The 24,702-nt window shown below is 48.8% G+C and overlaps 1 protein-coding gene across 1 annotated transcript in view; it reads right to left on the bottom strand.

The window, feature by feature from the left end:
* The window catches only part of COQ8A (coenzyme Q8A), a 63,147-nt gene extending 40,151 nt beyond the window's left edge, over positions 1–22,996 (bottom strand). Inside the window, exon 1 of the mRNA XM_063918948.1 lies at positions 22,889–22,996. The gene's annotated coding sequence lies outside the window, so the exon portion shown is untranslated. The remainder of the gene's footprint in view (positions 1–22,888) is intronic.
* Between the last annotated feature and the right edge of the window lie 1,706 nt (positions 22,997–24,702).

Below are 24,702 nucleotides of genomic sequence, written 5' to 3'. Positions count from 1 at the left end.
CCAGTCTCTTTGAGCGTCCCTCATATATAAGACTGTGTCTTTAATGTGACCTAAGGTCAATAAAATGGTATCCCTGTCTAGGGTATCAATGTCAGCTGAAAAGGTATCTGTCCAAGCTGCAACTGCACTACATACCCATGCCGATGCTATTGCCGGCCTGAGTAAGGCACCCGTATGCGCATAAATAGACTTTAAAGTAGTTTCCTGTCTGCGATCAGCAGGATCCTTGAGGGCTGCCGTGTCCGGAGACTGTAGCGCCACCTTCTTGGACAGGCACGTTAAAGCCTTGTCCACCCTGGGTGAGGATTCCCAACGTACCCTGTCCTGTGCAGGGAAAAGATACGCCATAAGAACCCGCTTAGGAATCTGCAGTTTTTTGTCTGGAGTTTCCCAAGCTTTTTCAAATAACTCGTTCAGCTCATGAGATGGGGGAAAGGTTACCTCAGGTTTCTTTTCCTTATACATGCGCACCCTCGTGTCAGGGACAGAGGGGTCATCTGTGATATGCAAAACATCTTTTATTGCAATAATCATATAATGAATACTTTTGGCCACCCTTGGGTGTAACCTCGCATCATCGTAGTCGACACTGGAGTCAGAATCCGTGTCGGTATCAGTGTCTGCTATTTGGGATAGGGGACGTTTTTGAGACCCAGAAGGGCCGTGACCCAGTCGAAGCCGTGGATTGACTCCCTGCTTTTTCCCTGGACCCTGCTTTGTCCAATCTCTTATGTAATAAGGTCACATTTGCATGTAAAACATTGCACATGTCCATCCAATCATGAGCCGGCGTTGCCGACGGAGACACCACAATCATCTGCTCCACCTCCTCCTTAGCTGAGCCTTCCGCATCAGACATGCTGACACACTCGTACAGACACCCCCACACACACACAGGGATATAGTTATAAGGAGACAGTTCCCCAATAAGGCCCTTTGGAGAGACAGACAGAGTATGCCAGCACACACCCAGCGCCAACTGACACTGGAAACAATATCCCAGATAATATAGCGTGTGTGTGTGTGTGTGTGTGTGTGTGTGTGTGTGTGTGTGTGTGTGTGTGTGTGTGTGTGTGTGTGTGTGTGTGTGTGTGTATATATATATATATATATATATATATTTATATTTTTTTTTTTTTTTTACTGTGTAAAACACTCACTGCGCCTTACAAGTGCCCCCCCCCCCCCCCCCCTCTTTTCAGCCTTGTGTCACCGTGTTCAGCAGGGGAGAGACCGGGGAGCCAGCTTCTCTGCAGATCTCTGTGGAGAAAATGGCGCTGGATAGTGCTGAGGGACCAAGCTCCGCCCCCTCCAGCGGCTCAAAGTATAAAAACTGGTGGGGGATTTATATAATTACTGCCTCCGCAGCCCATAAACTTATAAATGCTAGATTTAGAGGTTTTTATTGCTGCCCAGGGCGCCCCCCCCTGCGCCCATCAGTGCCTGCTAGTGTGTGTGAGCAATGGCGCGCAGCGTTACCGCTGCGCGCTTACCTCAGGGAAGATCTGAAGTCTTCTGCCGCCTAAGAAGTCTTCTTTTCTTCTTATACTCACCCGGCTTCTGTCTTCCGGCTCTGTGAGGAGGACGGCGGCGCGGCTCTGGGACGAACGGCGAGGGGAGACCTGCGTTCCGACTCCCTCTGGAGCTAATGGTGTCCAGTAGCCTAAGAAGCAGAGCCTATCATTTAAGTAGGTCTGCTTCTCTCTCCTCAGTCCCACGATGCAGGGAGCCTGTTGCCAGCAGTGCTCCCTAAAAATAAAAAACCTAAAAATTATTTTTCAGAGAAACTCAGGAGAGCTCCCTGTAATGCACCCAGTCTCCTCTGGGCACAGGATCTAACTGAGGTCTGGAGGAGGGGCATAGAGGGAGGAGCAAGTGCACACCCATTCTAAAATTCTTTATAGTGCCCATGTCTCCTGCGGAGCCCGTCTATACCCCATGGTCCTTACGGAGTCCCCAGCATCCTCTAGGACATAAGAGAAATAATGAATAAACTTAGGGCAGGATTTAATCAGCCATGGTAATTAACTGAGGACTAATTGGTATTCAATTACAGCCCGCGATGAGGCTCGACCAAATATTCGCAGTAAGTGCCCTTATTGTGGGTACTGTGAATGTTTTACCCCCTAACCCTGGGCATTTTTCCTATAATATGCGAGACTACAATGAAACCGTGCAGCTAACAGCATAAGAGAGCGCAGAATAGAGCGTTCTGTTCTGGCAACAGAAACTGTAATAGCAGTTTATGAAGCCCAACACTGTGGGCCTAATTCAGACCTGATCGCAAATTTGATAGCAAATGGGCAAAACCATGTGCACTGCATTGGGGGGGGGGGCAGATGTAACATGTGCAGAGAGAGTTAGATTTGGGTGGGGTGTGTTCAAACAAAATCTAAATTGTAGTGTAAAAATAAAGCAGCCAGTATTTACCCTGCACAGAAACAATATAACCCACCCAAATCTAACTATCTGCACGTTACATCCCATGGTGTGAAAGAAGTTGGATAGTGCGGTCGATATGGAGCAATAAAAGCTCCCTGGATAGAAGGGTCCCGTATGACTCCGCTGCGTGTCAGCCGCACTTTGAACCAGGGGACCCCCCTAGCGGAGCCCCGGTATGAACTCACCACTGTCGTCACCTTCAGGCTAATGCAAGGGGTGTGCGGCGTGCTGCGATTGCAACAGCTAAGACGCAGTGTGCTGCTGAACAAAAACTCTCAGGTCGGTGGTCCGGCAGCGAGGAAGCGACTGACACCTCGCAAGGCCGGTGAACCCCCCTCCCCCTAAACTGCCTGTGGGAGGGGGCATGGAGGGGAGGAGCCAGCACACCCAGTGAAGAAATTTAAAGTGCACCGGCTCCTTTGGATCCAGTCTATACCCCATCGAACTAAGTCTCCCCAATATCCCTTATGGATGCTAGAGAAAAGTTAATAAAAAGTATAACTTCTGGTCATGGGAAAGCAACATACTAGATCATCCCCATTCCATTCGGGGTGCAGTCAATCAAAATCCCGTCAGCAATTGACCGACAGTCAAAACTCCAACATTTATAATCCCGACAGGCCAAAAAGTCGACATAAGTTTTTCATGATTTTTTCATTGAAACCGACTCGTTCATACTTTACCATCCCAATGGACCTGGAGGGAGCACATAATAGTGTGCCGAGCGCAGGGAGGCACCTTGTCCGAAGTGCGCTCGCCATGCGAGGGGACGCGGTACACTTATATGTTGTCCATGTTGACCTATGTCGACACAAAAAAAATGTGTCAGCATTTTGACCTGTCAACATTTTTCATGTCGGTATTTTGACATTGTCGGCATTTTAAATGTCGGTATTATGTCCATGTCGGTATTTTGACCGTCTGTCAATTGTTGTCGGGATTTTGACCGTCGGCATTTTGATTGTAGGTATTTCATACCGATCCCTTCCATTCATATCTGCTACCAACACAGGCCAGGTGGTACATATATTATGCTACGGTTTGTCCAAGTCAATGAATGTTCTAACACGGCAATAGAAAGGAATGCTAAACAAGCTTGCTTTAGCTGACATTTCTATTGCAACATTACAACTATGTGCCTAATTCAGACCTGATCACAGCAGCAACATTTTTCTCTAATGGGCTAAACCATGTGCACTGCAGGGGGGGGCAGATATAACATGTGCAGAGAGAGTTAGTATGGGTGGGGTGTGTTTAAACTGACATCTATATTGCAGTGTGAAAATAAAGCAGCCAGTATTTACCCTGCACAGAAACAAAATAACCCACCCAAATCTAACTCTCTCTGCACGTTACATCTGCCCCACCTGCAGTGCACATGGTTTTGCCCATTAGAGAAAGATTTTGCTTTTGCGATCAGGTCTGAATTAGGCCCTATGATTGGTGGCTTTGGGAAACTGTGGCAGAGTAAATGTACCCCAATTGGTCATCCCGCAGCCGGTGCGCTGGGCCATCACATAACCTGCGCACAGCTTACGGATGTTGGTGAAACAGACGCAGAGGGGTTACAGCAGGGGTGGCCAAACAGTCGATCGCGATCAACTGGTCGATCGCGAACATGCGACCAGTCGATCGCGATCCGCCGCCCAGCCACCGGAAGCCGCGCCTCTCCTGCTTGCCGCTCTGCCTCCTCAGTCTGGTCTGCGGCAGTGACGGCCGAGTGTATAGCTCAAATCAGGTGCCGGTTCGTTAGCCAATGAGAGCTCGCGGACCGGCACCTGATTTGATCCATACACGCTGCCGTCACCGCCGGAGATCAGACTGAGGAGGCAGAGCGGCAGACAGGAGAAGCGCGCGCTGCGCTCTCCACACACCAACGGTATGGGGGCATATCTGGCATTGTGGGCACATAGCTCAGTGGGGGCATATCTGGCATTGTGGGCACATAGCTCAGTGGGGGCATATCTGGCACTGTGGGGTCATATGTGGCACAGGGGGCATATCTGGCTCTGCGGGCACATGGCACTGTGGGGGCATATGTGGCACTGTGGGGGCATATGTGGCTCTGTGGGCACATGGCACTGTGGGGGCATATCTGTATCTGGCACTGTGGGGGCATATCTGGCACTGTGGGCACATGGCACTGTGGGGGCATGTGTATCTGGCACTGTGGGGGCATATCTGGCAATGTGGGCACATGGCACTGTGGGGGCATATCTGTATCTGGCACTGTGGGGGCATATCTGGCACTGTGGGCACATGGCACTGTGGGGGCATGTGTATCTGGCACTGTGGGGGCATATCTGGCAATGTGGGCACATGGCACTGTGGGGGCATATCTGTATCTGGCACTGTGGGGGCATATCTGGCACTGTGGGCACATGGCACTGTGGGGGCATGTGTATCTGGCACTGTGGGGGCATATCTGGCAATGTGGGCACATGGCACTGTGGGGGCATATCTGTATCTGGCACTGTGGGGGCATGTGTATCTGGCACTGTGGGGGCATATCTGGCACTGTGGGCACATGGCACTGTGGGGGCATGTGTGTTTGAGGTTTTTACCTGTGGGGGCCAATGTGTTATTTCGAGTGAGGCAGTCATTACACACTGCACAGCAAGGCTACGTCCCCTTTTTTTGTTATACCACGCCCACTTTTTGCGACGGCGCGCGCTATTATTCCTCCTAGGTAGATCACAAAAGCTTTTTAGCTTTCACAGTAGATCACAGACTCCAAAAGTCTGGCCGCCCCTGGGTTACAGCTACAGCTTAAAATGCTACTCAAAGATCACTTAAGTACGCAGCGGACAAGCAAGTTACAGTGGGAACACGCGTTTCCAGATCTTCATTGTGCCAGGTATGAATTGTGGGCACTTGCTGGCCCATGTGAGGGAGATGGGTGCTAGGACTTCTCACTTTTGGTCCCGACTCCCAGCTCTATAAGAAAGGCGGCCAGGCCTAAAAGCTGGTTTACTTCCCAATAAGCATTCTTCTACAAAACAGCACACTTGCACAATGCTGCCGGAATTGGGCGATCAGGGAGGGGGGGGGGGAGGAGAGTTATCTGAACTATGTGGCAATACTTCTGCTATCACTGGTGCACAAATCCAGCCTGCTTCTCTACTGTATTCACAGAGGTCAGATAAACATGACTGCCGCTACCTATCCCAGCGCAGGGTAACAGCGGCTTATCAGGCTGGCGGATATAACCGCACAGCTTGCAGGGTTATTTTTAGGGGGTACAGCAATGGCAAGCTACAGCATCGCACACTCCTTTACTGAGGCCTGATAGCACATGGCTGGACGCAGGAGCTGACAATCTCTAGAACAACGTTGAAAGCTTGAAGAAATTCTAGTAGATGGATGTCACATAACAGAGCATCAGATGCTAAATCAAGGAGAGGCGACCGGTTTCCTCTAACTTGCGTCCAACGCAGAAGATGCGACAAATAAAATATTGCCACTTCCCGCGCCCTTCGCTCGCTCCTGTTTCAGTATGCGCTAGTAAATAATTAAACGCTAGAATTCCTGCCTCCCTAATCCTATTAACCAGCTTTGCACGAGGCAGAGCCAAGTCTATCAGACTATTAAGGAATTATTCAATTTAAAGCTATTTGTGGCACTGTATACCAAGGCCGACATGAGACCTATAATCTCTATGTTTGTAGTGGTTTTACATGAAGCCTAGCAGATGGAATTTACTTACAATATCACTTTTCCCATTTAATGACATAAAGGGGTCAATTCTATTCTCCAACAGATGAATAGCACCAGGAGTTTGCTCCCAAAGCTATTCAATTCAGCTCCAGTTAAGTCGGCGATGGCCCGTTCTCACCGACTTAACAGGTAGTTTTGTCGGGAGAACGGGCATTCTCCGACTTAACTACCCGCGGCGATGCTGATTGCCGACAGAATCAGCCTCACGCCGGGCGCACTTTTGTTGGGTTTCTTCTCTCATCCCCCGGGGCACCGGGAGCTCCCAGACATTTCAAGCCGAGACTCGTTTCATAAGGGCATTCATACAAGCGACCACAAAAGAACTTACACTTTCTACTAAAATGTCCACTAGAACAGCAAGAACGTTCCTAATTTATTACAAGTACTATCATTGTACATTACTACAACTGGAGGAATACCAGACAAGAGAAGGAGCGGATTGCACTCACTCCCCTCAATATTACACTTGGTGACATTGGAAAGAGACCCCATTGCAGAGCTATTACTAGCATTGCACTCCTTGCTCAGTCACTCATGTGTAGACTGTGCCAAAGCAGGCGATGTAATAGCTATATATTAACACACAAAACACAGCAGGATATAATAGAGGTTGAGTCTCCCATACCCAAGATTTTAAAGTGCCGGCTCCCCTGATCACCCGTCTATACCCCACAGTAATAGCTCCAGTGTCCCCTGTGGATAAAGGAGAAAGTTTGAACGCAACTGAAAGACACCTTTACTCACTGATGGTTGAGTGATTACAAACTTTCTTTCATGTACAAAATTAAAAATACTGTATAAAATTATCCTCAGGCTGTGTACAGATATATATGAAACAAATGCATTTCGTGTTTAGACTTGAGTCCCATCCCCAAAACATCTCAATGTGGTATGTATATATTCCACAAAAAAACAAAATCTAAAAAAACAAAATACTTCTGGTCCCAGGATATACATTAATATAAATTTACACACACACACACACACACACACACACACACACACACACACGTGAGGTGCAGTAAGGTGAAAAAAACAACATGAAAAACACAATGAAGATAGTTATAATAAGAATTTACTTACCGATAATTCTATTTCTCGTAGTCCGTAGTGGATGCTGGGGGACTCCGTCAGGACCATGGGGAATAGCGGGCTCCGCAGGAGACAGGGCACATCTAAAAAGCTTTTTAGGTCACATGGTGTGTACTGGCTCCTCCCCCCATGACCCTCCTCCAAGCCTCAGCCAGGTACTGTGCCCGGACGAGCGTACACAATAAGGAAGGATCTTGAATCCCGGGTAAGACTCATACCAGCCACACCAATCACACCGTACAACTTGTGATCTGAACCCAGTTAACAGTATGATAACAAAACGAAGTAGCCTCCGAAAAGATGGCTCACAACAATAGTAATAACCCGATTTTTGTAACAATAACTATGTACAAGCATTGCAGACAATCCGCACTTGGGATGGGCGCCCAGCATCCACTACGGACTACGAGAAATAGAATTATCGGTAAGTAAATTCTTATTTTCTCTAACGTCCTAGTGGATGCTGGGGACTCCGTCAGGACCATGGGGATTATACCAAAGCTCCCAAACGGGCGGGAGAGTGCGGATGACTCTGCAGCACCGAATGAGAGAACTCCAGGTCCTCCTTAGCCAGAGTATCAAAATTTGTAAAATTTTACAAACGTGTTCTCCCCTGACCACGTAGCTGCTCGGCAAAGTTGTAATGCCGAGACTCCTCGGGCAGCCGCCCAGGATGAGCCCACCTTCCTTGTGGAATGGGCATCTACATATTTCGTCTGTGGCAGGCCTGCCACAGAATGTGCAAGCTGAATTGTACTACAAATCCAGCATGCAATAGACTGCTTAGAAGCATGAGCACCCAGCTTGTTGGGTGTATACAGTATAAACAGCAAGTCAGACTTTCTGACTCCAGCCGTCCTAAATATATATATATATATATATATATATATATATATATATATATATATATATATATATATATTTTTAGGGCCCTGACCACGTCTAGTAACTTGGAGTCCTCCAAGTCCCTAGTAGCCGCAGGCACCACAAGAGGTTGTTTCAGGTGAAAACGCTGACACCCCTTTATGAAGAAACTGGAGACGAGTCCCAGTTCTGTCCTGTTCAAATGGAAAATTTTAATATGGGCTTTTGTAAGACAAAGCCGCCCATTCTGACAATCGCCTGGCCGAGGCCAGGGCTAACAACATGGTCACTTCCCATGTGAGATATTTGTCAACAGCATGGTCACTTTCCATGTGAGATATTTCAAATCCACAGATTTGAGCGGTTCAAACCAATATGATTTTAAGAAATCCCAACACTATGTTGAGATCTCACGGTGCCCCTAGGGGCACAAAAAAGCTGTATATGCAATACATCCTTTACAATCTGGACTTCAGGAACTGAAGTCAATTCTTTCTGGAAGAAAATCTACAGGGCCGAAATTTAAATGTTAATGAACCCCAGTTTGAGGTCCAAAACACTCCTGTTTTCAGGAAGTGTAGAAATCGACCTAGTTGAATTTCCGTCGTGGAGCCTTCCTGGCCTCACCCACGCAACATATTTTCACCACATGTGGTGATGACGTTGTGCGGTCACCTCCTTCCTGGCTTTGACCAGGGTAGGTATGACCTCTTATGGAATGCCTTTTCCCTTCAGGAACCGGCATTCAACCGCCATGCCGTCAAACGCAGCCGCGGTAAGTCTTGGAATAGACATGGTACTTGCTGAATCAAGTCCCTCTCAGCTCCCCAGGCCCTTAGTCCTCTGTGAGCATTTCTTGAAGTTCCGGGTACCAAGTCCCTCTTGGCCAATCCGGAGCCACTAGTATAGTTCATACTCCTCTATGTCTTATAATTCTCAATACCCTGGTTATGAGAAACAGAGGAGGGAACACATACACAGACTGGTACACCCACGGTGTTACCAGAACATCCACAGCTATCGCCTGAAGGTCTCATGACCTGGCGGAATACCTGTCCCGTTTTTTGTTCGGGCGGGACGCCATCATGTCCACCTTTGGTCTTTGCCAACGGTCCACAATCATGTTGAAAAACTTCCCTATGAAGTTTCCACTCTCCCGGGTGGAGGTCATGCCTGCTGAGGAAGTCTGCTTCCCAGTCGTCCACTCCCGGAAAGAACACTGCTGACAGTGCTATCACATGATTTTCCGCCTAGCGAAAAATCCTTGCAGTTTTCACTGCCCTCCTGCTTCTTGTGCCGCCCTTCTGTTTACGTGGGCGACTGCCGTGATGTTATCCCACTGGATCAATACCGGCTGACCTTGAAGCAGAGGTCTAGCTAAGTTTAGAGCATTATAAATTTGCTCTAAGCTTATTTATGCGGAGAGAATTCTCCAGACTTAATCACACTTCCCTGGAAATTTTTTCCCTGTGTGACTGTTCCCCAGCCTCTCAGGCTGGCCTCCGTGGTCACCGGCATCCAATCCTGAATGCCGAATCTGCGGCCCTCTAGAAGATGAGCACTCTGTAATCACCACAGGAGAGACACCCTTTTCCTTGGATATAGGGTTATCCGCTGATGCATCTGAGGATGCGATCCGGACCATTTGTCCAGCAGATCCCACTGAAGAGTTCTTGCGGGAAATCTGCCGAATGGAATTGCTTCGTAATAAGCCACCATTTTTACCAGGACTCTTGTGCAATGATGCACTGACACTTTTCCTGGTTTTAGGAGGATCCCGATTAGCTCGGATAACTCCCTGGTTTTCTCCACTGGGAGAAACACGTTTTTCTGGACTGTGTCCAGAATCTTCCCTAGGAACAGTAGACGTGTCGTCGGAAAAAGCTGCGATTTTGGAATATTTAGAATCCACTCGTGCTGTCGTAGAACTACTTAAGATAGTGCTACTCCGACCTCCAACTGTTCTCTGGACCTTGCCCTTATCAGGAAAGCGTCCATGTTTCTTTTAAGAAAAATCATCATTCCGGCCATTACCTTGGTAAAGACCCGGGGCGCCGTGGACAATCCAAACGGCAGCGTCTGAACTGATAGTGACAGTTCTGTACCAGGAACCTGAAGTACCCTTGGTGAGAAGGGCAAATTTGGACCTGTAGGTAAACGTCCCTGATATCCAGTGACATCATATCGTCCCCTTCTTCCTGGTTCGCTATCACTGCTCCGAGTGACTCCATCTTGATTTGAACGCTTGTATGTAAGTGTTCAAATATTTCAGATCTCACCGAGCCGGTTGGCTTCAGTACCACAATATAGTGTGGAATACTACCCCCTTCCTTGTTGTAAGAAGGGTACTTTGATTATCACCTGCTGGGAATACAGCCTGTGAATTGTGTGAGGGGGAGACGTCTCGAATTTCCAATGTACACCTGGGATATTACATGTAGGATCCCGGAGTTCCCTTGCGTGCTGAAACTCTTGAGATGACCCCCTACCGCACCTGAGTCCGCTTGTACGGCCCCAGCGTTATGCTGCGGACTTGGCAGAAGCCGTGAGGAGCTTCTGTTCCTGGGAATGAGCTGCTTGCTGCAGTCTTCTTCCCTTTCCTCTCCCCCTGGGCAGATATGACTGGCCTTCGCCCGCCTGCCCGTATGGGGACGAAAGGACTGAGACTGAAAAGACTGTCCTTTTCTGCCAATATGTGACTCGGGGTAACAAAAATAAGAATTTACTTACCGATAATTCTATTTCTCGGAGTCCGTAGTGGATGCTGGGGTTCCTGAAAGGACCATGGGGAATAGCGGCTCCGCAGGAGACAGGGCACAAAAGTAAAGCTTTTACAGGTCAGGTGGTGTGTACTGGCTCCTCCCCCTATGACCCTCCTCCAGACTCCAGTTAGGTACTGTGCCCGGACGAGCGTACACAATAAGGGAGGATTTTGAATCCCGGGTAAGACTCATACCAGCCACACCAATCACACCGTACAACTTGTGATCTAAACCCAGTTAACAGTATGATAACAGAGGAGCCTCTGAAAGATGGCTTCCTAAACAATAACCCGAATTAGTTAACAATAACTATGTACAAGTATTGCAGATAATCCGCACTTGGGATGGGCGCCCAGCATCCACTACGGACTCCGAGAAATAGAATTATCGGTAAGTAAATTCTTATTTTCTCTATCGTCCTAAGTGGATGCTGGGGTTCCTGAAAGGACCATGGGGATTATACCAAAGCTCCCAAACGGGCGGGAGAGTGCGGATGACTCTGCAGCACCGAATGAGAGAACTCCAGGTCCTCCTTTGCCAGGGTATCAAATTTGTAAAAATTTACAAACGTGTTCTCCCCTGACCACGTAGCTGCTCGGCAGAGTTGTAATGCCGAGACCCCTCGGGCAGCCGCCCAAGATGAGCCCACCTTCCTTGCGGAATGGGCCTTAACAGATTTAGGCTGTGGCAGGCCTGCCACAGAATGTACAAGTTGAATTTTGTTACAAAACCAACGAGCAATCGACTGCTTAGAAGCAGGTGCACCCAACTTGTTGGGTGCATACAGTATAAACAGCGAGTCAGATTTTCTGACTCCAGCCGTCCTTTAAATGTATATTTTTAAGGCTCTGACAACGTCCAACAACTTGGAGTCCTTCAAGTCGTCTGTAGCCGCAGGCACTACAATAGGCTGGTTCAGGTGAAACGCTGATACCACCTTAGGGAGAAAATGCGGACGCGTCCGCAGCTCTGCCCTATGTCGAATGGAAAATTAAATAAGGGCTTTTATAAGACAAAGCCGCCAGTTCAGATACTCTCCCGGCCGAAGCCAGGGCCAGTAACATAGTCACTTTCCATGTGAGATATTTCAAATCCACATTCTTTAGTGGTTCAAACCAATTGGATTTGAGGAAATCTAAAACTACATTTAGATCCCACGGTGCCACCTTAGGCACCACAGGAGGCTGTATATGCAGTACTCCTTTGATAAAAATCTGGACCTCAGGGACTGAGGCCAATTCTTTGTGGAAGAATATTGATAGGGCCGAAATTTGAACCTTAATAGATCCCAATTTGAGACCCATAGACAATCCTGATTGCAGGAAATGTAGGAAAACGACCCAGTTGAAATTCCTCCATCGGAGCACTCCGCTGCTCGCACCACGCAACATATTTTCGCCAAATACGGCGATAATGCTTCGCGGTGACTTCCTTCCTTGCCTTTATCAAGGTAGGAATGACTTCTTCTGGAATGCCTTTTCCTTTTAGGATCTGGCATTCAACGCCATGCCGTCAAACGCAGCCGCGGTAAGTCTTGAAAAAGACAAGGACCCTGCTGAAGCAGGTCCCTTCTCAGAAGTAGAGGCCACGGATCGTCCGTGACCATCTCTTGAAGTTCCGGGTACCAAGTCCTTCTTGGCCAATCCGGAGCCACTAGTCTTACTCCTCTTTGCCGTATAATCCTCAATACCTTTGGTATGAGAGGCAGAGGAGGAAACACATATACCGACTGGTACACCCAAGGTGTTACCAGCGCGTCCACAGCTATTGCCTGCGGATCTCTTGACCTGGCGCAATACCTGTCCAGTGTTTTGTTGAGGCGAGACGCCATCATGTCCACCATTGGTTTTACCCAACGGTTTAATAGCATGTGGAAAACTTCTGGATGAAGTCCCCACTCTCCCGGGTGAAGGTCGTGTCTGCTGAGGAAGTCTGCTTCCCAGTTGTCCACGCCCGGGATGAATACTGCTGACAGTGCTATCACGTGATTCTCCGCCCAGCGAAGGATCCTGGCAGCTTCTGCCATTGCCCTCCTGCTTCTTGTGCCGCCCTGTCTGTTTACATGGGCGACTGCCGTGATGTTGTCCGACTGGATCAACACCGGTCTTCCTTGAAGCAGAGGTTCCGCCTGGCTTAGAGCATTGTAGATTGCTCTTAGTTCCAGAATGCTTATGTGAAGAGACTTTTTCAGGCTCGACCACACTCCCTGGAAATTTCTTCCCTGTGTGACTGCTCCCCAGCCTCTCAGGCTGGCATCCGTGGTCACCAGGATCCAATCCTGTATGCCGAATCTGCGGCCCTCCAATAGATGAGCCTCCTGCAACCACCACAGAAGGGATACCCTTGTCCTCGGCGACAGGGTTATCCGCAGGTGCATCTGAAGATGCGACCCTGACCATTTGTCCAACAGATCCCTTTGCATGGAATCTGCCGAAAGGGATTGCTTCGTAAGAAGCTACCATTTTTTCCCAGGACTCTTGTGTATTGATGTACAGACACCTTTCCTGGTTTTAGGAGGTTCCTGACCAGGTCAGATAACTCCTTGGCTTTTTCTTCGGGAAGAAAAACCTTTTTCTGAACTGTGTCCAGAATCATCCCCAGGAACAGCAGACGAGTTGTCGGCATTAATTGGGATTTTGGAATATTCAGAATCCATCCGTGCTGCTTTAGCACCTCTTGAGATAGTGCTAAACCCATCTCTAGCTGTTCTCTGGACCTTGCCCTTATTAGGAGATCGTCCAAGTATGGGATAATTAATACGCCTTTTCTTCGAAGAAGAAATATTATCTCGGCCATTACCTTTGTAAAGACCCGAGGTGCCGTGGACAAACCAAACGGCAGCGTCTGAAACTGATAGTGACAGTTTTGTACAACGAACCTGAGGTACCCCTGGTGTGAGGGGTAATTGGAACGTGGAGATACGCATCCTTGATGTCCAAGGATACCATAAAGTCCCCTTCTTCCAGGTTCGCTATCACTGCTCTGAGTGACTCCATCTTGAACTTGAACTTCTTTATGTATAGGTTCAAGGACTTCAGATTTAGAATAGGCCTTACCGAGCCATCCGGCTTCGGTACCACAAATAGAGTGGAATAATACCCCTTCCCTTGTTGTAGAAGAGGTACCTTGACTATCACCTGCTGAGAATACAGCTTGTGAATGGCTTCCAAAACCGTCTCCCTTTCTGAGGGGGACGTTGGTAAAGCAGACTTCAGGAAACGGCGAGGTGGCTCTGTCTCTAATTTCAACCTGTACCCCTGAGATATTATCTGCAGGATCCAGGGATTTACCTGCGAGTGAGCCCACTGCGCGCTGTAATTTTTGAGACGACCGCCTACCGCCCCCGAGTCCGCTTGCGAAGCCCCAGCGTCATGCTGAGGCTTTTGTAGAAGCCGGGGAGGGCTTCTGTTCCTGGGAAGGAGCTGCCTGTTGCTGTCTCTTCCCTCGTCCTCTGCCTCGTGGCAGATATGAATAGCCCTTTGCTCTCTTATTTTTAAAGGAACGAAAGGGCTGCGGTTGAAAGGTCGGTGCCTTTTTCGGTTGGGGAGTGACTTGAGGTAGAAAAGTGGATTTCCCGGCCGTAGCCGTGGCCACCAAATCCGATAGACCGACCTCAAATAACTCATCTACGCATCGCCTGTCCACTGTCGTGTCCATAAAGCTCTTCTGGCCGAAATGGACATAGCACTTACCCGTGATGCCAGTGTGCAGATATCTCTCTGTGCATCACGCATATAAAGAAATGCATCCTTTATTTGTTCTAACGACAGTAAAATATTGTCCCTGTCCAGGGTATCAATATTTTTGATCAGGGACTCTGACCAAACTACCCCAGCACTGCACATCCAGGCAGTCGCAATAGCTGGTCGTAGTATAACACCTGCATGTGTGTATATACCTTTTTGGATATTTTCCATCCTCCTATCTGATGGATCTTTAAGTGCGTCCGTCTCAGGAGAGGGTAACGCCACTTGTTTTGATAAGCGTGTTAGCGCTTTGTCCACCCTAGGAGGTGTTTCCCAGCGCTCCCTAACCTCTGGCGGGAAAGGGTATAAAGCCAATAACTTCTTTGAAATTAGCAGTTTTTTATCGGGGCACCCCACGCTTCATCACACACGTCATTTAATTCTTCTGATTCGGTAAAAACTACTGGTAGTTTTTTCACACCCCACATAATACCCTGTTTAGTGGTACCTGTAGTATCAGCTAAATGTAACATCTCCTTTATTGCTAAAATCATATAACGTGTGGCCCTACTGGAAAATACGGTTGATTCGTCACCTTCACCACCGGAATCAGTGCCTGTGTCTGGGTCTGTGTCGACCGACTGAGGCAAGGGACGTTTTACAGCCCCTGACGGTGTTTGAGGCGCCTGGACAGACACTAATTGAGTGTCCGGCCGCCTCATGTCGGCAAACGACTGCTTAAGCGAGTTGACGCTATCCCGTAATTCCACAAATAAAGGCATCCATTCTGGTGTCGACCCCCTAGGAGGTGACATCCTCATATTTGGCAATTGCTCCGCCTCCACACCAATAACGTCCTCATACATGTCGACACACACGTACCGACACACAGCAGACACACAGGGAATGCTCTATACGAAGACAGGACCCACTAGCCCTTTGGGGAGACAGAGGGAGAGTCTGCCAGCACACACCAAAAAGCGCTATATATGACAGGGATAGCCTTATGATTAAGTGCTCCCTTATAGCTGCTTTTATATTAATATATTGCCATTTATTCTGCCCCCCCTCTCTGTTATACCCTGTTTCTGTAGTGCAGTGCAGGGGAGAGACCTGGGAGCCTTCCTGACCAGCGGAGCTGTGACAGAAAATGGCGCCGTGTGCTGAGGAGATAGGCCCCGCCCCTTTTTCGGCGGGCTCGTCTCCCGCTATTTAGTACATTTAGGCAGGGGTAAATATCTCCATATAGCCTCTGGGGCTATATGTGAGGTATTTTTAGCCTTTTTAAAGGTTTTCATTTGCCTCCCAGGGCGCCCCCCCCCAGCGCCCTGCACCCTCAGTGACTGCCGTGTGAAGTGTGCTGAGAGGAAAATGGCGCACAGCTGCAGTGCTGTGCGCTACCTTAAGAAGACTGCAGGAGTCTTCAGCCGCCGATTCTGGACCTCTTCTTGCTTCAGCATCTGTGAGGGGGCCGGCGGCGTGGCTCCGGTGACCATCCAGGCTGTACCTGTGATCGTCCCTCTGGAGCTGATGTCCAGTAGCCAAGAAGCCAATCCATCCTGCACGCAGGTGAGTTCACTTCTTCTCCCCTCTGTCCCTCGTTGCAGTGATCCTGTTGCCAGCAGGAATCACTGTAAAATAAAAAACCTAAGCTAAACTCTCTAAGCAGCTCTTTATGAGAGCCACCTAGAATTGCACCCTTCTCGGCCGGGCACAAAAATCTAACTGGAGTCTGGAGGAGGGTCATAGGGGGAGGAGCCAGTACACACCACCTGACCTGTAAAAGCTTTACTTTTGTGCCCTGTCTCCTGCGGAGCCGCTATTCCCCATGGTCCTTTCAGGAACCCCAGCATCCACTTAGGACGATAGAGAAAGGTGGATTTTTCAGCTGTTGCCATGGCCACCAGGTCCAATGGACCGCCCCTTTATACGGCAATACTTCCATATGCCGTCTGGAATCTGCCTCACCTGACCACTGTCGTGTCTTCGTCTGGCAGATATGTACATCACATTTACTCTTGATGCCAGAATGCAAATATGCCTCTGCGCATCACACATATATAGAAATGCATCCTTAAAATGCTCTATAGACAATAAAATCCTGTCCCTGTCAAGGGTATCAAAATTTTCAGTCAGGAAATCCGACCAAGCCCCCTCAGCGCTGCACATCCAGGCTGAGGCGATTGCTGGTCGTAGTATAACACCAGTATGTGTGTATATACTGTTATGATATTTTCCAGCTTCCTATCAGCTGGCTCCTTGAGGGCGGCCGTATCTGGAAACGGTAACGCCATGTTTTTTATAAGCGTGTGAGCGCCTTGTCCACCCTAAGGTGTGTTTTCCAACTCGCCCTTACTACTGGCGGGAAAAAGGGTATACCGCCCATAACTTTCTGTCGGAGGAACCCCACGTATCATCACACACTTCATTTAATTTATCTGATTCAGGCAAAACTACAAGTAGTTTATTCCCACCCTACAAAATACCCTTAATTGTGGTACTTGTGGTATCAGAAATACGTAACACCTCCTTCATTGCCCTTAACATGTAACTTGTGGCCCTAAAGGAAAAATACGTTTGTTTCTTCACCGTCGACACTGGGGTCAGTGTCCGTGTCAGTGTCTGTCGACCGACTGAGGTAAATGGGCGTTTTTACAAGCCCCTGACGGTGTCTGAGACGCCTGGACCGATACTAATTTGTCCGCCGGCTGTCTCATGTCGTCAACCGGCTTGCAGCGTGTTGACATTATCACGTAATTCCATAAGTAAGCCATCCATTCTGGTGTCGACTCCCTAGAGAGTGACATCACCATTACAGGCAATTTTCTCCGTCTCCTCACCAACATTTTCCTCATACATGTCGACACACACGTACCGACCTACAGCACACACATACAGGGAATGCTCTGATAGAGGACAGGACCCACTAGCCCTTTGGGGAGACAGAGGGAGAGTTTGCCAGCACACACCAAAAGCGCCATAATGTATATAACAACCCTAGAAGGTGTTGTTTCTATATATGGGCTCTTAATATATAATTATATCGCCAATTTATGCCCCCCTTCTCTTTAACCCTGTTTCTGTAGTGCAGGGGAGAGTGGGAGCCTTCCTCACCAGCGGAGCTGGTCAGGAAAATGGCGCTGAGTGCTGAGGAGAATAAGCTCCGCCCCTTTCACGGCGGGCTTTTCTCCCGGTTATTAGGAAAACTGGCCTGGGTTAAATACATACATATAGCCTTAATGGCTATATGTGATGTATTTATTTGCCAAATAGGTATTTATATTGCTGCCCAGGGCGCCCCCAGCAGCGCCCTGCACCCTCCGTGACCGTGTCAGTGAGCCGTGTAGCAACAATGGCGCACAGCTGCAGTGCTGTGCGCTACCTCTCTGAAGACTGTGAAGTCTTCTGCCGCCTGTTTCCGGACCTCCGTTCCGCCGTCTTTCTTCAGCGTCTGTAAGGGGGATCGGCGGCGCGGCTCCGGGACGAACCCCAGGCTGACCTGTGTTCCGACTCCCTCTGGAGCTCAGTGTCCAGTAGCCTAAAACTTCAATCCTCCTGCACGCAGGTGAGTTGCAAGTCTCTCCCCTAAGTCCCTCGTTGCAGTGATCCTGTCGCCAGCAGGAATCACTGATTAGAAACCTAAAAAAAAACTTTACTAAACAGCTCCTTAAGAGAGCCATCCAGTTTGCACCCTTCTCGGACGGGCACAAAAACCTAACTGAGGCTTGGAGGAGGGTCATGGGGGGAGGAGCCAGTACACACCATGTGACCTAAAAAGCTTTTTAGATGTGCCCTGTCTCCTGCGGAGCCCGCTATTCCCCATGGTCCTGACGGAGTCCCCAGCATCCACTAGGACGTTAGAGAAATCTTATTTGTATTATTCTAATCATTTTTATACTCAAAACTCTGGAGTGTACTGAAGTATGAGAGGTGAACCACTGCCTGATCGAAACGCTCCAAATATCCAGCAGTATATACTGCGGCCCCTGTGTATAATGCCCACCTGCATATACTGCTGCCCCTGTGTATAATGCCCACCCGCATATACTGCTGACCCTGTGTATAATGCCCACCCGCATTTACTGCTGACCCTGTGTATAATGCCCACATGTATATACTGCTGCACCTGTGTATTACCCACCTGCATATACTGCTGCCCCTGTGTATAATGCCCACATATATATACTGCTGCACCTGTGTATAATGCCCACCTGTATATACTGCTGCCCATGTATAATGCCCACATGTATATACTGCTGCCCCTGTGCATAATGCCCACATGTATATACTGCTGCACCTGTGTATAATGCCCACATGTATATACTGCTGCCCCTGTGCATAATACCCACCTGCATTTACTGCTGCCCCGGTGTATAATGCCCACATGTATATACTGCTGCCCGTGTATAATGCCCACATGTATATACTGCTGCCCCTGTGCATAATGCCCACATGTATATACTGCTGCACCTGTGTATAATGCCCACATGTATATACTGCTGCCCCTGTGTATAATGCCCACATGTATATACTGCTGCCCCTGTGTATAATACCCACCTGCATTTACTGCTGCCCCGGTGTATAATGCCCACATGTATATACTGCTGCACTTGTGTATAATGCCCACATGTATAGACTGCTGCACCTGTGTATAATGCCCACCTGCATTGACTGCTGCCCCTGTGTATAATGCCCACATGTATATACTGCTGCCGCTGTGTATAATGCCCACATGTATATACTGCTGCCCCTGTGTATAATGCCCACATGTATATACTGCTGCACCTGTGTTTAATGCCCACATGTATATACTGCTGCACCTGTGTATAATGCCCACATGTATATACTGCTGCACCTGTGTATAATGCCCACATGTATATACTGCTGCACCCTGTGCATAATGCCCACATGTATATACTGCTGCCCCTGTGCATAATGCCCACATGTATATACTGCTGCACCTGTGTATAATGCCCACATGTATATACTGCTGCACCTGTGTATAATGCCCACATGTATATACTGCTGCACCCTGTGTATAATGCCCACATGTATATACTGCTGCACCCTGTGTATAATGCCCACATGTATATACTGCTGCACCTGTGTATAATGCCCACCTTCATATACTGCTGCACCTGTGTATAATGCCCACCTTCATATACTACTGCACCTGTGTATAATGCCCACCTTCAAATACTGCTGCACCTGTGTATAATGCCCACATGTATATACTGCTGCACCTGTGTATAATGCCCACATGTATATACTGCTGCCCCTGTGTATAATGCCCACATGTATATACTGCTGCACCTGTGTATAATGCCCACCTTCATATACTGCGGCCCCTGTGTATAATGCCCACCTTCATATACTGCTGCCCCTGTGTATAATGCCCACATGTATATACTGCTGCCCCTGTGTATAATGCCCACCTTCATATACTGCTGCACCTGTGTATAATGCCCACCTTCATATACTGCTGCACCTGTGTATAATGCCCACATGTATATACTGCTGCACCTGTGTATAATGCCCACATTATTATACTGCTGCACCTGTGTATAATGCCCACATGTATATACTGCTGCCCGTGTATAATGCTACATGTATATACTGCTGCACCTGTGCATAATGCCCACATGTATATACTGCTGCACCTGTGTATAATGACCACATGTATATACTGCTGCACCTGTGTATAATGCCCACATGTATATACTGTTGCCCCTGTGTATAATGCCCACATGTATATACTGTTGCCCCTGTGTATAATGCCACATGTATATACTGCTGCACCTGTCAATAATGCCACATGTATATACTGCTGCCCCTGTGTATAATGCCCACCTTCATATTCTGCTGCCCCTGTGTATAATGCCCACCTGCATATACTGCGGCCCCTGTGTATAATGCCCACCTGCATATACTGCGGCCCCCGTGTATAATGCCCACCTGCATATACTGCAGCCCGTGTATAATGCCCACCTGCATATACTGCGGCCCCTGTGTATAATGCCCACCTGTATATACTGCTGCACCTGTGTATACTGCCCACATGTATACAATGCTGCACCTGTGTATAATGCCCACATGTATATACTGCTGCATGCTACACCTGTGCATAATGCCCACATGCCTCACTCTCTACCCCCCCCCCCCCTTACACACACACTTGCTAATGAGGAGTAGAAACTACCAGATTGACTAGTCTACAAAAATATAAGGTCAAATATCACAAAGGCGGCATAACAATTATTAGCCAGGCCCAGGGCTGGACAAATCCCAGGATGTCGCTGGATTCAGCACTGTGTTCTCCACCCCTAGGCTTAACAGAACCATTGCTGTGTACAGGTTAAAAGCTACTAGGAAACAACATCTATCTGCAAGTTCCTTTAAGGAAAGGGGCGTGTTGGGTGCTTGCAGTTTCTAAAGCAACGTGTTTGGAGACTGTAACGTCCCTCACACCCCCTCCCAACAAGGGCACCCGTCCAATAACAACAATACAGACCTGCAGAAAGCCAGGAGCTTGGAGCACAAGGGCAGACCGACCCAACGGGAGAGGGCACAGGGAGAGCCCGCCTAAACCTTTGCTCCTGCCACTCACACCTCCCACTAACATGATGAGCAAACAGTGGCAAAAGCAGAACTTCCACCGAAATATGTGCTACTGACACGGCAGGACACGCCTGTAAACACACACACGCCACGATACTGTATGTGCACTAAGGCACCAACTTGGGCTGTGCATTTCCCTATCAGCAATTAGAGTGCAAGCTGCACCGATGGTGCAGGTGTGTATTAGCAACACCATACAGACCCCCCCTATGGTACAGCACAGCTGAAGAGGCAATGTCCTAACTGAAGCAACATTCTGCCTTGGCAGCACTCTCTCGCACATTGCACTGTATATAGTTCTCCATATGGGACAGGCCGAATAAGTGTGGGGTCTAAAAACAAACTTTTTTTATTCTTCTTCTTCTTGTCAGGTCAAAGTGTCTATAGGATGTCCCCACCACTGTCTGTGTAGCAGAACCTTCAGATGTGACGCAGAGCTGACACTCTAGTCCATGTGGCCGGCGAGCAGAGGGCAAACAAGGTCATGTTTGCCAAGGTCAAAGTCAAGAGGGTGCACAAAACATCAACACCACCGCTGGCATTTAATTGGTGCTGACAGCAACCATTGCTGGGCCTATATAGTCAGCGCAGTGTGGCAGAGCCAGGGAGAGGTGTAATAAGACGGCACTGTGCGCCACAATACCGTGTCCTAGATTCTCAGATCCCTCTGGCAACAGCTCCCCGGGACTATGCCAAGAGCCACTCAGCAACAAGATAGGAGAGGGAGAGAGGGGAAAGAAGGGGAGAAGAAAACACTTTCCAGCACGAATCCTTATGCGGATACACTGACAGCTCCTGCACTATGTACCTGGCCTTCCGCAGTTCCCGGGGGCTCAGCATGTGCAGTAACATATGCAGGAGCGCAGCGGCTATTACACGCACAACTGACATACTGTCTCTTGTATTACCCGCTGCATTCAGTGTTATATATAGTTTTCTACTGTTAGGTTATAGTAGGAGTTCCCATAGGTTAGCACACCCTATATATGTACTTTTACATTATGTAGAGAGATAGTTAGATTTTTAAACTTTTAATATGCAAAATGCACGGTATGCTACATGGTATGCAGTCTCTAGGTCGACCACTATTGGTCGACACGGTCTCTAGGTCAACATGAGTTTTTCACATAGTGTGTCTTGTTTTGGACTTTTTCATACTTTACGATCCACGTGGACTACGATTGGGAATGGTAACCTGTGCAGAGCGCAGCAAGGCACCTTGCCTAAAGCATGGCGAGCGAAGCGAGGGGACGCGGTGCACTAATTGGGGTTCCCAGTCACTGTACAGCAAAAACCACACCCAAAAAATATTGACACACGTCGACCTTTTGGCCTGTCGACCTTCAATACCACACCCATGCTACCTATATTAGCTTAGCCATGGTAAAAGGCTTGTGTGTACCCCATCCTCTGCACGCATACACATATAATACATATGTACACAACATACACACACACACACACACGCAACCCCCAACCCATGCACAGTGCAAGAGATAGATATTAGGAAATGTCTGCAGTCATATACAAGAAGCTGTCCCACCACTGCTGACTGACTTATGTGCATTGCTCAATGCAGCCCCTGACAGCCCAGTACACTGCATGGAATATACATGTATACTGGTGTGAGAGGGGGTCCCAGCCGCACCACACACCCCTCTCACGCACGGTGCCACCAGGCCTGCACCCCCCAACCTCCCCACTCACCCCTGCCGGAGCCTGGGACTCAACTCCTCCGCCACCAGCTCCCGGATCCTCTCCGCCACGAGGTGCAGTTCAGTGTTTACCAGCTGCAGCTGGTACTGCGTGCACACGGACACCCATCCCCCTCGCGGTACCGCCCCTTGCGCGCCTCCACGCTCTCCTATTGGCCGGTCCGGCACGCCGCTGTCACGGGCGTCCAGGGGATTGGCCGGCGCCGCTGACAGTCACTGGAGAGCGCGCCCAGGGCATGCGCCCCGACACCTCGGCCAATGGGGAAGCTCCGCTGGGCGGGTGGGCGTGGTGGGTGGGAGAGCGGCAACAACAACAAGAATCGGCGCCAGCCAGTCACAGCGCGGCCATGCACAAGTACTGAGACAGTCTGTCAGATTCCCCTCAGTCAGTCAGACTGGGGTATATTTGCTGGGTGTGGTTCATCAAATCAACAGTGTCTAGGTCGACCACTATAGGTCGACAGTCACTAGGTCGACGTGGATGGAAGGTCGACATGTGCTAGGTCGACAGGTCTAAAGGATTTATTTATTTTTGTGTCGTTTTCTTCGTAGAGTGACCGGGATCCCAAATTAGTGCACCGCTTCGCTCGCTATGCTTTGGGCATGGTGCCTTCGCTCCGCTACCGCTTCGCTCGGCACACTTTACCGTTCCAATCGTAGTCCACGTGGATCGTTAAGTATGAAAAAATAAAAAAAAATAAAAAAATGTGAAAAACTCATGTCGACCTTTAGACCTGTCGACCTAGCACATGTCGACCTAGAAACCCTGTCGACCTTCCATCCATGTCGACCTAGTGACTGTCGACCTATAGTGGTCGACCTAAACATTGTCGACCTAGACACTGTCGATCTTCAGACCGGATCCCATATTTGCTAAAGGTCGGTTTTGATCGATTTTACATCGAATAAACTCTGTCTTTAATCGATATTGGGCTTCCGTGGCTGCAACATACGTTGACTAACAGATGTTTATTTTTTTTCCACTTACGTCCTAGAGGATGCTGGGGTCTATTTAGTACCATGGGGTATAGACGGGTCCACTAGGAGCCATGAGCACTTTGAGAATTTGATAGTGTGTTTTTGGAGGAGCCGGTTATACTGAAGGAAGCTCCTGAAGAGTTTTCTGCATTTATTTTCTATGATTGTTATTTTCAGGCAGGACTGGACGGCACCAGTCTGCCTACTTCGTGGGACTTAGAGAAGGGAACGGGCCAACCTCTTTAAGGGTTAATGGTCCCATTCCCCGCTGACAGGACACTGAACTCCTGAGGGAACTATTCGCAAGCAACACCACGGCGAGCGTACATTCCTGCAGCACGCCGCCGCCCCTAACAGAGCCAGAAGAATGAGAGCGGTGAGTACTGAGCCGGCGTCCCGGCTAGCGGGGCGCCGGACATTATGGCGGCATGAGGGTACGGAGATGCGCGGCTTCTACACGGGGCCCATATCCTGCAGTCTGACGCTGATGGGTCAGACATTGAGGAGGGTGAGGTGGACTCAGAGGGGGGGGGATGCAGCTCTGTCACAGGGAATAGAGGCTATCAGAGATGTTCTGCATATTCCTGATAAGGTGTCAGAGGAATATGAGGAATCTTATTTTAATGAAAAAAAGAAGTCCTCAGTCACTTTTCCTGCGTCAAAGGAATTGAATACCCTGTTTGAAGAACCATGGGTTAATCCTGATAAGAAGTTTCAGATCCCTAAAAGGTTGCTCTCATCTTTTCCTTTTCCTCTGGAGGATAGGAAAAAATGGGAAAATCCACCGATAGTGGACGCATCAGTCTCTAGGCTGTTATGTAAAATTGT

The sequence above is a fragment of the Pseudophryne corroboree genome, chromosome 4 (genome assembly GCF_028390025.1).
Source record: "Pseudophryne corroboree isolate aPseCor3 chromosome 4, aPseCor3.hap2, whole genome shotgun sequence".
In the NCBI taxonomy this organism is placed as follows: Eukaryota; Metazoa; Chordata; class Amphibia; order Anura; family Myobatrachidae; genus Pseudophryne; species Pseudophryne corroboree.
The sequence above is the reverse complement of the archived record's forward strand: the minus strand, read 5'-3'. Positions and strand labels throughout refer to the sequence as shown.